Source organism: Ranitomeya variabilis, chromosome 2 (assembly GCF_051348905.1).
Source record: "Ranitomeya variabilis isolate aRanVar5 chromosome 2, aRanVar5.hap1, whole genome shotgun sequence".
Classification (NCBI taxonomy): Eukaryota; Metazoa; Chordata; class Amphibia; order Anura; family Dendrobatidae; genus Ranitomeya; species Ranitomeya variabilis.
Window position 1 is genome coordinate 1089408427 of NC_135233.1, and position 10980 is coordinate 1089419406.

A 10980-nucleotide genomic window follows, 5' to 3' on the forward strand; every position below is an offset into this window, starting at 1 on the left:
ACATGTCCTTCATGTTTTAGATGTTTTTAATGTATTTCTCTGAGTTGTAATAAAGGTGTGTTTTTGATATATCCATACATATATGCTTTGCATTTTTGTAGGTGTGCATACTATATGAGTCTATCTTTTCTGGTTTATGCGAGACACCTCTTCTGACAAGCCTACAACCTGCAGTAACCACCGATCCACCAAACCGCTACAGCTCTACCCTCACCTACTGTATCTTCATCCATCTCTTGTAGACTGTGAGCCCTCACGGGCAGGGTCCTCTCTCCTCCTGTACCAGTTAGTGAGTTGTATTGTTTAAGATTATTGTACTTGTTTTTAATTATGTATACCCCTCCTCACATGTAAAGCGCCATGGAATAAATGGTGCTAAAATAATAATAATAATAATAATAATAATAATAATAATAATAATAAATCCATCCATCTACGATGGGAAAAATAAGTATTTGATACACTACCAATTTTGCAAGTTTTCCCACCTATACAGAAAGGTGTGGTCTGTAATTTTTATCGTAGGTACACTTCTGTGAGAGACAGAATCTTAAAAAAATCCAGAAAACCACATTGTATGATTTCTACATAATTAATTTGCATTTTATTGCATGAACTAAGTATTTGCTACAATAGAAAAACAGAACTTAATATTTGGAACAGAAACCTTTGTTTGCAATTACAGAGGTCAGACGTTTCCTGTAGTTCTTGACCAAGTTTGCACACACTGCAGCAAGGATTTTGGCCCCCTCCTCTATACAGATCTTCACCAGATCTTTCAGGTTTCGGGGCAGTCATTGGGCAACATTGAGTTTCAGCTCCCTCCAAAGATTTTCTATTGGGTTGAGGTCTGGAGACTGGCTACGCTACTCCAGGACCTTGAAATGCTTCTTATGGAGCCACTCCTTAGTTTCCCTGGCTGTGTGTTTCAGGTCATTGTCATGCTGTAAGACCCAGCTATGACCCATCTTCAATGCTTTTAATGAGGGAAGGAGGCTGTTGGGCAAAATCTTGCAATACATGACCCCATCCATCCTCCCTTCAATACCGGTGCAGTCATCCTGTCCCCTTTGCAGAAAAGCACCCCCAAAGTATGGTGTTTCCCCCACCATGCTTTATGATTGGGATGGTGTTCTTGGGTCTGTAGTCATCCTTCTTCTTCCTCCAAACACAGCGAGTGGAGTTGATACCAAGAAGTTCTATTTTGGTCTCATCTGACCACATGACCTTCTCCCATGCCTCCTCTGGATCATCCAGATTGTCATTGGTGAACTTCAAAGGAGCCTGGACATGTGCTGGCATGAGTAGGGTACCTTGTGTGTCCTGTAGGATTTAAATCCATGAGCGCGTAGTGTGCTACAAATGGTAATGTTTGAGACTGTGGTCCCAGCTCTCTTCAAGTCATTGACCAGGTCCTCCCATGTACTTTTGGGCTGATTCCTGACCTTTCTCAGAATCATCCTTACCCCACAAGCGAGATCTTGCATTGAGCCCAAGAAAGATCATAGATCTTGTGTTCCTTCCATTTTCTAATAATTGTTTGAACAGTTGTTGCCTTCTCACCAAGCTGCTTGCCTATTGTCCTGTAGCCTATCTCAGCCTTGTGCAGGTCTACAATTTTGCCCTTGGTGTCCTTAGACAGCTCTTGGTCTTGGTCATTGTGGAGAGGTTGGAGTGTGATTGAGTGTGTGGACAGGTGTCTTTTATACAGGTAACTAGATCAGACAGGTGCAATTAATACAGGTAAACAGTGCAGAGTAGGAGGGCTTCTTAAATAAAAACTAACAGGTCTGTGAGAGCTGGTTGATTGGTGATCAAATACTTATTTCATGTAAAAAAAAACCTAAATAATTCATACAATGCGATTTTCTGGATATTATTATTAGATTCTGTCATTCACAATTGAAGTGTACCTACGATAAAAATTACAGACCTCTCCATTCTTTGTAGGTTGGAAAATTTGCAAAATCAGCAGTGCATCAAATACTTATTTTCCCCACTCTATCTTTCTATCTATTATCTATTGTCTATCTATCTATCTATCATCTATCTAATATCTATCTATCTATCTATCTATCTATCTATCTATCTATCTATCTATCTATCTATCTATCTATCTATCTATCTATCTCTTACATCAATAGTTCTATCTATCCAACCAAATTAAAACTCAAAGAAGCTATATTGACATGAGGGATATGGGTCTCATCTTTGTCCAACAGGATGTAGAGTTTCTCTTCCTCCTCCATGGAGCTGAAGTACAGGAAGAGGTCGAAGAGTCTCCTGAAGTGAGTGACTCACAGCTGAGTATTTGGTGCAATGTAGCAGAAGCTGGGTCTAATCCTTCAAGGTTCCAAGGTCACAGAGTGGACAAAGTCTTTCCAGACATGAGAATGGTCTGTAGTCTCTCTGTAACATCTAACTGTCATGATCCAGGCCGGGTTTTGAGTCCTGTTCATGTCAAGCGTTAACCTTTCTCAGCCTCTGTCTGGGTTCAGGTTAGCTATTTATCGCTGCTGCTTCCTGCAGGCGATGTCAGTTATAGTTTTTGCCTAGTGCTGCTGTAGCTGACTCTGACTCTGATTGGTCCTGCTGCGTTTGCTGTCTGAACCCGTGTCTCTGATTTCCGCTATTCCCATCTTGTCTCAGTGTTTCTCCTTAGTGTGCAGACTCCCTGGTTTTTACTTGGCTTGTATCCTGACCTGTTTCTGTTCTTTGTCTTTTGGCTTATCTGCTCCTGACCATTACTGACCTGACCCCCTGGCTTGTTTCTGACCACAAGTTTGCTTATTCCTTTGGTAATGTGATACAGTCTAGGATTTGACCCGGCTTGTTTGACTATTCTGCTGCCACTTGTGGTAGCCTCACTACTTCACTGCAGGTCACCTCTGTTTAGGTGCAGACCTGCTTCTTCTCCACTGCCATTTAGTGAAGATTGCACCTACCTGCATTGCAGCAGCATGACACTAATGACTGTGATGTTATTTTTTCATTTCTCCAGTCGCTGACATACTCCTCTTGGCCCGTACTAATTGATTTCTCGATTCTGACTTTTGCTAGGCTGTGCTGATTGATGTCTTGGTCTGGATGAGTTGAGGTGAGTTGTTTCAGGTGCCTCGATTTCTACCTTGGCCCTTTGGTGTGGCAACTCAACCTACCTACTTTCATTCCTTGTCGTAGAGACTTTCCACAAAGACGTTTCCTCATGCTGCCAACAAATCAGCAAGGAGTCCATGTGCTACTTTATAATTTTTTTTTTCATATTTTCTACAGATTACAAATCTGTTGTGAATAATTTTCCCACTACATGTGAATGAGATTTTGAACTCCTATGGCTCTGTTCACATAGTGAATATTTCTATTTCCAAGAAAAAGCTTCCACATTTGCCACGGTTTTTAACATTGGAGGCCATATTCTAGTATCCAAGACTTTGAAAAGTGTCAAATCTTTCCAGGAGTTACCTCCTGCCAAAAGTACCCCAAGAAAACAGAAGCAACTCATCCAGGAAGTCAGAAACATCCAAGAATAACATGGAGAAGAACTGTAGCTACTCATTGCCCAGCTAAGGTCAGTGACCATTGCTACAATATATTTATGAGACTGAAAAAAATGGGTTTGTAACACCCCAGGTAACCGGTTGTTACAGTGATGTTGCCTTCCCTTCGGGGAGGGTGATGTCATGCCTGGAAGCAAGGAGGATTCCCTTTACCAGGTAAAGCATCTACATGCAAAACATTCTGAATCCAGGCCAGAAGGGGGAGCTCTGAACCCGGATTCAGGGGAGCTTCCCCAGGTATATATATTCTGGTCTGGAGGAGGAGTTAGTCAGTTGTTGTGAGTTGTTGAGAGGAGTTGGAGGAGAAAGGAGTGAGAGCAGAGAGTGAGGCCATGCAGCCACATGTGTGCTGTAGCTCCAGGACGGAAGAGAACCAGAAGGATTGCAGTGATAGTGAGCACATGAGGGGAGGAGCAAGGAGAAGAAAGGAGCTTGGAGGGGAACTGTGGCCGGGCACCCTCTGAGTTAAAGCGCAAAACCGAGCACCGGGAACCCGAGGCTGTGTTGCACTTCAGGTCCCACAGCAGAACCGGAAGGACAGAAGATTGCAAGTCATCTGTCCGCACGCACACCCGAAGGTGCAGCAGTACACAGAGAGCCTGGGTCGTGATAGAGACCTTGTAAAAAGGCTCGCATTGCCCACCATACAGAGTACTGTCCCAAGACAGGAGAGAGAGGACCTTGTAAGGAAGCCACAGGCAGCAAGGACCTCTCAAAAGAGTGCTAGAAGGAATGCTTACAAACCTCACCTGGAAGAGGGATCCATCATTGCCTCCAGGCTGACCGGACCACACCAACACCTGTTGCTAGTACCCTGGACTGTCTACATCAGTAAACCAGGTAAAGAGACTGCAACCCTGTGTCCTCCATTTATTTCCGGCACCACACCATCCTTGCCAAACACACTGGGAGCCGTGGGGACCCAGCTTCACCTGTGGGAAGCGATACCATCTTTGTTGCAGTACCATAACCCCCAGAGGACCCCTTTAAGCAGCGTTGGTCACCCCTGACTGAGTACCTCAGGTGGCGTCACGAACATTTCCTATTTTACAAACTTTATTCAAACCCCTTTAAAGACCGTCCCTTTCACTTGGGCGCCCAGGGCCACGGACCGGGTCACCACCACCGTGACCACCCCTTTAATAAGTACCGGACCCGCTACCGAGTACCGCATGGTCCTGGCGGGCATTCCAGGTTCATGATAGAGTAATGAAGAGGAAACATCAATGCTCGTCTCACATTTGTAAAATACTATGACAAACCGGAGGTCACACAAATTTTGCATTCCATAATAAGAAGGATCTCAGATGATATTGGAAGTATAATGGGACAGAGATGTTTTCTGCCTCTGAACCACGATTAATTATAATTATTGAAGGAACCATTAATAAATGTTTGGCCAAAGAATGATTGGATCAGGCAACAAAAGTTAGATATGTCTCCCCTGCTCCAATGCTTCTGCTATCCATCAACATGTTACGCTATAGGCAGAACTTGATGGACTATAGTCTACCTTCAACCTAAAAACTATGAAACTATTTCACCAAAGGGTGCAAAGCAGGCACTAGTTTCATTTGCATTTCCGGGTTGTTGCCTCTAGCCACTTCTACCTCCAGCTTGTATTTGGTTCTTTTGTCACCCCATGGATTTGTTTGCCTTTCCTTTTTGACCTCTTGCTAAAAGTTTTGACTCTTCTGCCCCATTACCCTCCGGATTTCATGTCTATCTGTAGCCACCTGGTTTTGGCTCATGGGTGGCGTCTGACTACTTTGCTGGATCTTCAACATTTTGGCTTCCAATGGCCAATTTGTGACTACGCTGAGGATTCCAAACATGGAATCTGATCAGTTAGGACTAAACTTCCTTCTGAAGTCTTTAATGAAGGAATAAAAAATCCCTTAGGTGGCCAGATAAATGTCCGGTGAAAGCTCATTTGGCAGACAGCTATCTTTCCAGACTTTTCCGTACATGAGAGCTCAGCTCGGCCAATCGTTCATGTGTTTTCAATGGCGTTTAGATGAGAACTCTAAACTCGCATTGTTTGTTTGGAAGATGTTAGGAGAAAAAGATTGGCATTGTATGGATTCACTCATTTAGGCATTAGGCAGCGTTCACAAGGGTATGCAATTTCTTTGTCCAATCAGGCAGATTTGTTAAGGGTCATAAATCTTTTCAAGGAAAACAAATAAACGGCCTTTTGGCATAAGGCAAAACAGAATATTCCACACAGTTATACAGGTCTCACCCCTTCCCAATATTGTCCAGATTCTCAGTCTAATGAAAAGTAAGAGGCCTCTCCAGCCTCCAGAGAGACCAGGTCTCAGACATATCTCCACCTCTACACACAGACAGTCATGAGTAGAGACAAGCTATAGAGCTTATCGAAGAAGCTCCAGCAGGAACCCGGATAACTGGAGCGCTCCCGAAATGAGGTGTCCGGCACCACAGCTGCATATGTCGCGACTGTGTGACAGTGACAACAAACAGGCTCTCCATGCATGTGTCACATAGCTGCGACACATGCAGCTGTGGCAACGGACACCTGATTATCGGGAGCGATCCAGGTATCAAGGTTCCCAATACAGCTTCTTTAGTAAGCTCTATAGCTTGCCGAATAAGGAGGTAGCCGACGATATTCACTCATGTCTAGTCATGAGCAGGTCAGCTGCCCTTTTTACCCAGCTGCACCTGATGATGGGAACACATTGTCCGGGTAGTTGTAGACATGATAAAACATGGACTTCGTGCTATCCCTATACTTTGAGATGTCTTGCTGTGTACGGCATTAAGACCTAGCAGAACAGCACCCAGCAGCCACCCCCATATACACAAGATACACTTCTCCGATCATCACATCTTAAGTCACTGCTTTTGCCTTTTCAACTAAGAAAAACCTCTAAGCACCCTATGAATGTCGGAGCCTTTTCCAGGTGTCATATCAACGAGGCCAGGTACCTCGGTGACACATCACCCCATCTTTGACTTGTTGGTAGCCATCTTGCTGGCGGTCTACAGTATTTTGAAAATGAATGTGCCTAATTGTTTCGTCTTAGAGATGGTAAGGTTTCCTAAAGTGACGGTTTCCGACGGTGGCATACTCCAATTACTCCCCTCGCCTATGCGTGTATGTGGTGAAAATCAAAGAGTGTTAGTGCCGACTATTTATAAAGGGGAGGGGTGAATAAAGGGGAGGGGTGAATTTCTTTTTTTGTCTCTTTTTTTCATGATATGACCACTGATGATTTCCTTTCCATGATATGTGACTATTGTGTGCCATCACATTTTGATTTTTATTTATCCAAAAATAGGGCCATCTAGAAAGAAATGTGCATAGGTTTTTCATAGCACTCTTATCTGATACTAGATAGGAAGGGCGGTAATGTCACGACGGGGGCTGGCTTTGCAGCATTGAGAATCTCTCCCCCCCATGTGCTCACCCACCTATACACTCTCTCTTTCCCCATGCGCTGACTTCTCCCATCTGTGTTCTCTTCTTTGACCTGTCTACCCCATGTGCTATGCGCTCCTCCTGTACAAAGATGGCGGCGGTCAGTGAATCATTTGGCTGATCCCGGCGGCGGCGTGTTCGCGATGGTGTTCCGCTGGTGGTACCCCGTAAGAGGCTGCGCACGGTGTATACAGTGTGTGTGTGTGGTGCGTACGGCGTATACAGAGTGTGTGTGTGGTGCGACGGTGTTCCGCTGGTGGTACTGCGCAAGAGGCTAGAACCACCAACAGTTTCCATATTGAGACACCCATGACTCTGGTGTCCCAATATGGAGGTCGGTGAACTTCCGCCGCTTGGAATTCTGGGATCTGGACACGTCTGGATGGAACAGGATGTGAAGACATTACAAGGTAAGTATATATTAAGATTTGAGACATTTTTGAATTTCTGAAGTTCTAAAATATGATCCACCTTATTTCATAATATGAGCTCTACGTTTATGCAAAATTTATCTGCACATCAGATTTCATGCCATTTTGCTCAGTTCCATAGACAAATAACGTTATTTTTGCATTAAAAAAAAACACAATTGGCGGCCACGGTTGGTTATAGCAATTTTTCTATTGTTATTGTAAACGCAGCCAGTAGATCTCTGCAATGAGCAACGAGCGCAGCCCCGGCTTCTTCTACCCATGCATTATTAACACCCACAAGAGCGGAGACGGCTGGTCCTGCAAGGAATATGTTATCCATATCTGAACACGCATATAATATACACGCTCCCTTCTGGCAGATGGACTGCAATAGAAAGGGTCCACTCCCGGAATTAATCAGACGTATACAATTTGCTTATCTCCGGGCGCCCCCCTCCCTACCCCCCACCACGCACTTGTGATAGTAATAACGCCCTGATTTGTTATAAAGGTCGTTATTGGGTTATTAGCAGAAAATATGCACCTCCGCAGAGCCGCGCCAGGCAAAAGGCATTGTGCTCGGAACAAAGACCCTATGAAGTGTCTGACTGAATTATACGCAACCTTGAACCTTTCCTGTATGATTTATCTACAAACAAAATGGAGTCTGCAAGATGGAGATATGACCGTATTTATAGAGCCTGCAAAGAATGATGGGATTTCTACTGTTCGGAGAGAAGAAAACAAAAATCGATCGTCTCTATTCTGGTGAATGCACGGCACGGCCATTATATAATGTGCCCCCAATCTGTGATAACAGATGACTTTTTCTGCAAAACCATCGCCAGATCCCCGTGTAAAATAATGACTCTAATCACACATTGATTATTCAGAAGTGTATGTAGATAAGAATAAAAATAAAAAAGAATAAAAAAAGAAAATACAAAATATGAAAAACAAAACAAAACAAAAAAATATATATATAAAAGCAAAATGTAAAATCTGAATGTATGAAAGAAAATAATAAAAAATGTACATAAAAAAAGAAAAATGAAATAAGGAAATACATAAAAGTAGTTAAAAAATATTAAAAACAAAATTAACAATATATATAAAAGCAAAATGTAAAATCTGAATATATAAAAGTAAATATATGAAACAAAATAATGAAAAAATCTACATAAAAAGCTAAATCTAATACTAAAATATATAAAAATAAATAAATAACATATATATATATGTGTGTGTGTGTGAATATATATATAAATATGTATATCTTGCAATGTAAAAAAAATTATATAAAAAGGTAAATAAAAATATATAACATATATATGTGTGTGTCTATATATATATATATCTCACAATGTAAAAAAAATATATATAAAATTCAATAAAAAATATCTAAAATAAACAACAACATAAAAGAAAAGATGACATAGGTTTATGTAATCCCCTCCCCCCTTTCGAAAAGAGAAGCATTGGCTCATTTGTCTATGATATAATATAAATATATGAAGGCATATACAGCTACAAATAAAACGCTACCAATAACGAGAGCATAGGAATTCTGCAAATTTGGCTCTAAATGGATGTTTGTCAATGCAGGGCTTTATCAGGATATATGTAGATACCTGCCCTAAAAGAAGGATTTTTGCATGCGTTAGCCCAAAATAACCCCCACTAATGCAAATCATGTTTCCCATTCTACCACACATCAATTACAAAGACTTTCATGCACAGCACCAGCCATATTCGCCCTCCTCCCATACTTCGCCACCGCCTAGGAATTTTAAATAGCAGAGAAAAAAAAAAAGCGTAATATGTTATTTTCTTTTCACATGCGGAAAAAATGTCTGCCTAGGTACAGATGGGCTGTAAACGACCTCAATGTACGAAGCGAAAAAAGCAAGCCGTGTAACGCCGAGCTATTCATACGATACATGCACTCATACAGCCCGGCATATATATTGATTTTTAAAATGAAATCAATAGGATAAAGTATCTCTCAGGATTGCACTCACAGAATCTCCTCTCCCACTTAAAAATAAATAAATAAATAAAAAATAAACGTATGGCCAAAACAATAAAAAAATAAGAAATAAAAAATAAATAATAACTTTAAAAAATGCATGGCAAAAATAAATAAATATAATGGTAAATGCATGGCAAAAATATATAAATAGATAAATAAAAACAAGTAAATGGCAAAAAATATATAAATAAATAAATACAAAATAAATAATACATCAAAAATGAAAATAAATGCAAGGAAAGAAGAAAAATAAATAAAAAATAAAAATATGCAAAGGGAAAAAATAAATTATAAATAAAAATAAGCACATTGCCCAAAAAAAAAAAAATACCAAAAAAAAGTGTGGCAAAAAAAAAAAAAAAAATTAGATATAAGTAAAAAAATAAATAAATGCATGGCAGGAAAAAAAATATAATTAAATAAATGAAAAAATAAATAAATAAATGCATGTAAAAAAATAAAAAAAATTAAATGAAAAATAAATAAATGCATGGCAAAAAAAATGTAGAAAAAATAAATGCGCGGCAAGAAAATAAATAAATGAAAAAGAAAAGAAATAAATGCATGCAAAAAAAAATGATAAAAATAAAAAAATAAATAAATGCATGCAAAAAAAAAATGATAAATAAAAATAAAAAAAATAAATAAATGCATGGCAAAAAAAAATCTGAGCTTCATTCAGAAAGACTTAATTTTTTTTTAAGTTAAATGATATATAATTTAAATTGTAAATTCCCCCCCTCTCAAAAAAAATTAAAAAAAATAAATAAAATGGATATAAAAATAATTTAAAAAAAGACTTAGTTCTGTGAATTTTATAAATATGTATCAGTGATGTTTCTATGGATTGCGTGCGTTTCACCGCACATGTAAGATAATCAGGTCGTATGTATTCGGTATGGCGATTACACATTTATGGATTGTACCAAATGAAACAAAAAATGAAGGGGATTATAGTTTCCCCGAATTGCAAAAAAAAAAAAAATAAATAAAACCCCTTCCAGCTCTAAAAGGGTCAATGGAATGATTGGATGACATTCGACTGATTTTAACTCATCTGGAACCTAAGACTTAATACTTAGCTCATATTGGCAATCTCAAGGGAGATATCATGCATTAGACCATTAAAGGGGATGCTGCTTCTTTTAGTGAGGATGCCGCACAGATGTCATGCCATATGGACCTGGAACATTTTGGTCAATGACTTTTTTTTTTTTTTTTAGAGTTTTCCGTTGTAATTTCTTAATGTGTTAATACTTTGAGCGGGGGGTGGGCTGGAGTCGTCGACGCCACAAAACTTCAGGGTTTTAGGGTCCCTGGCTGCAGTGATAAAACCTCGTATTTAATGAGAGCAAAAGAAAAAAGAAGCAGCAACATTCTTTAAAATTATTTTTTAGGTGGTTTTTTTCAGACCTACCCTTTAATCATTACATAAGTGGCTCTATATACATGAATTTTTTATTTTTATTTTTTAAAGGGGATTTGGGGGTTTGGCCACCGATGGCCATTTCATATAAAAAATCTATGTAA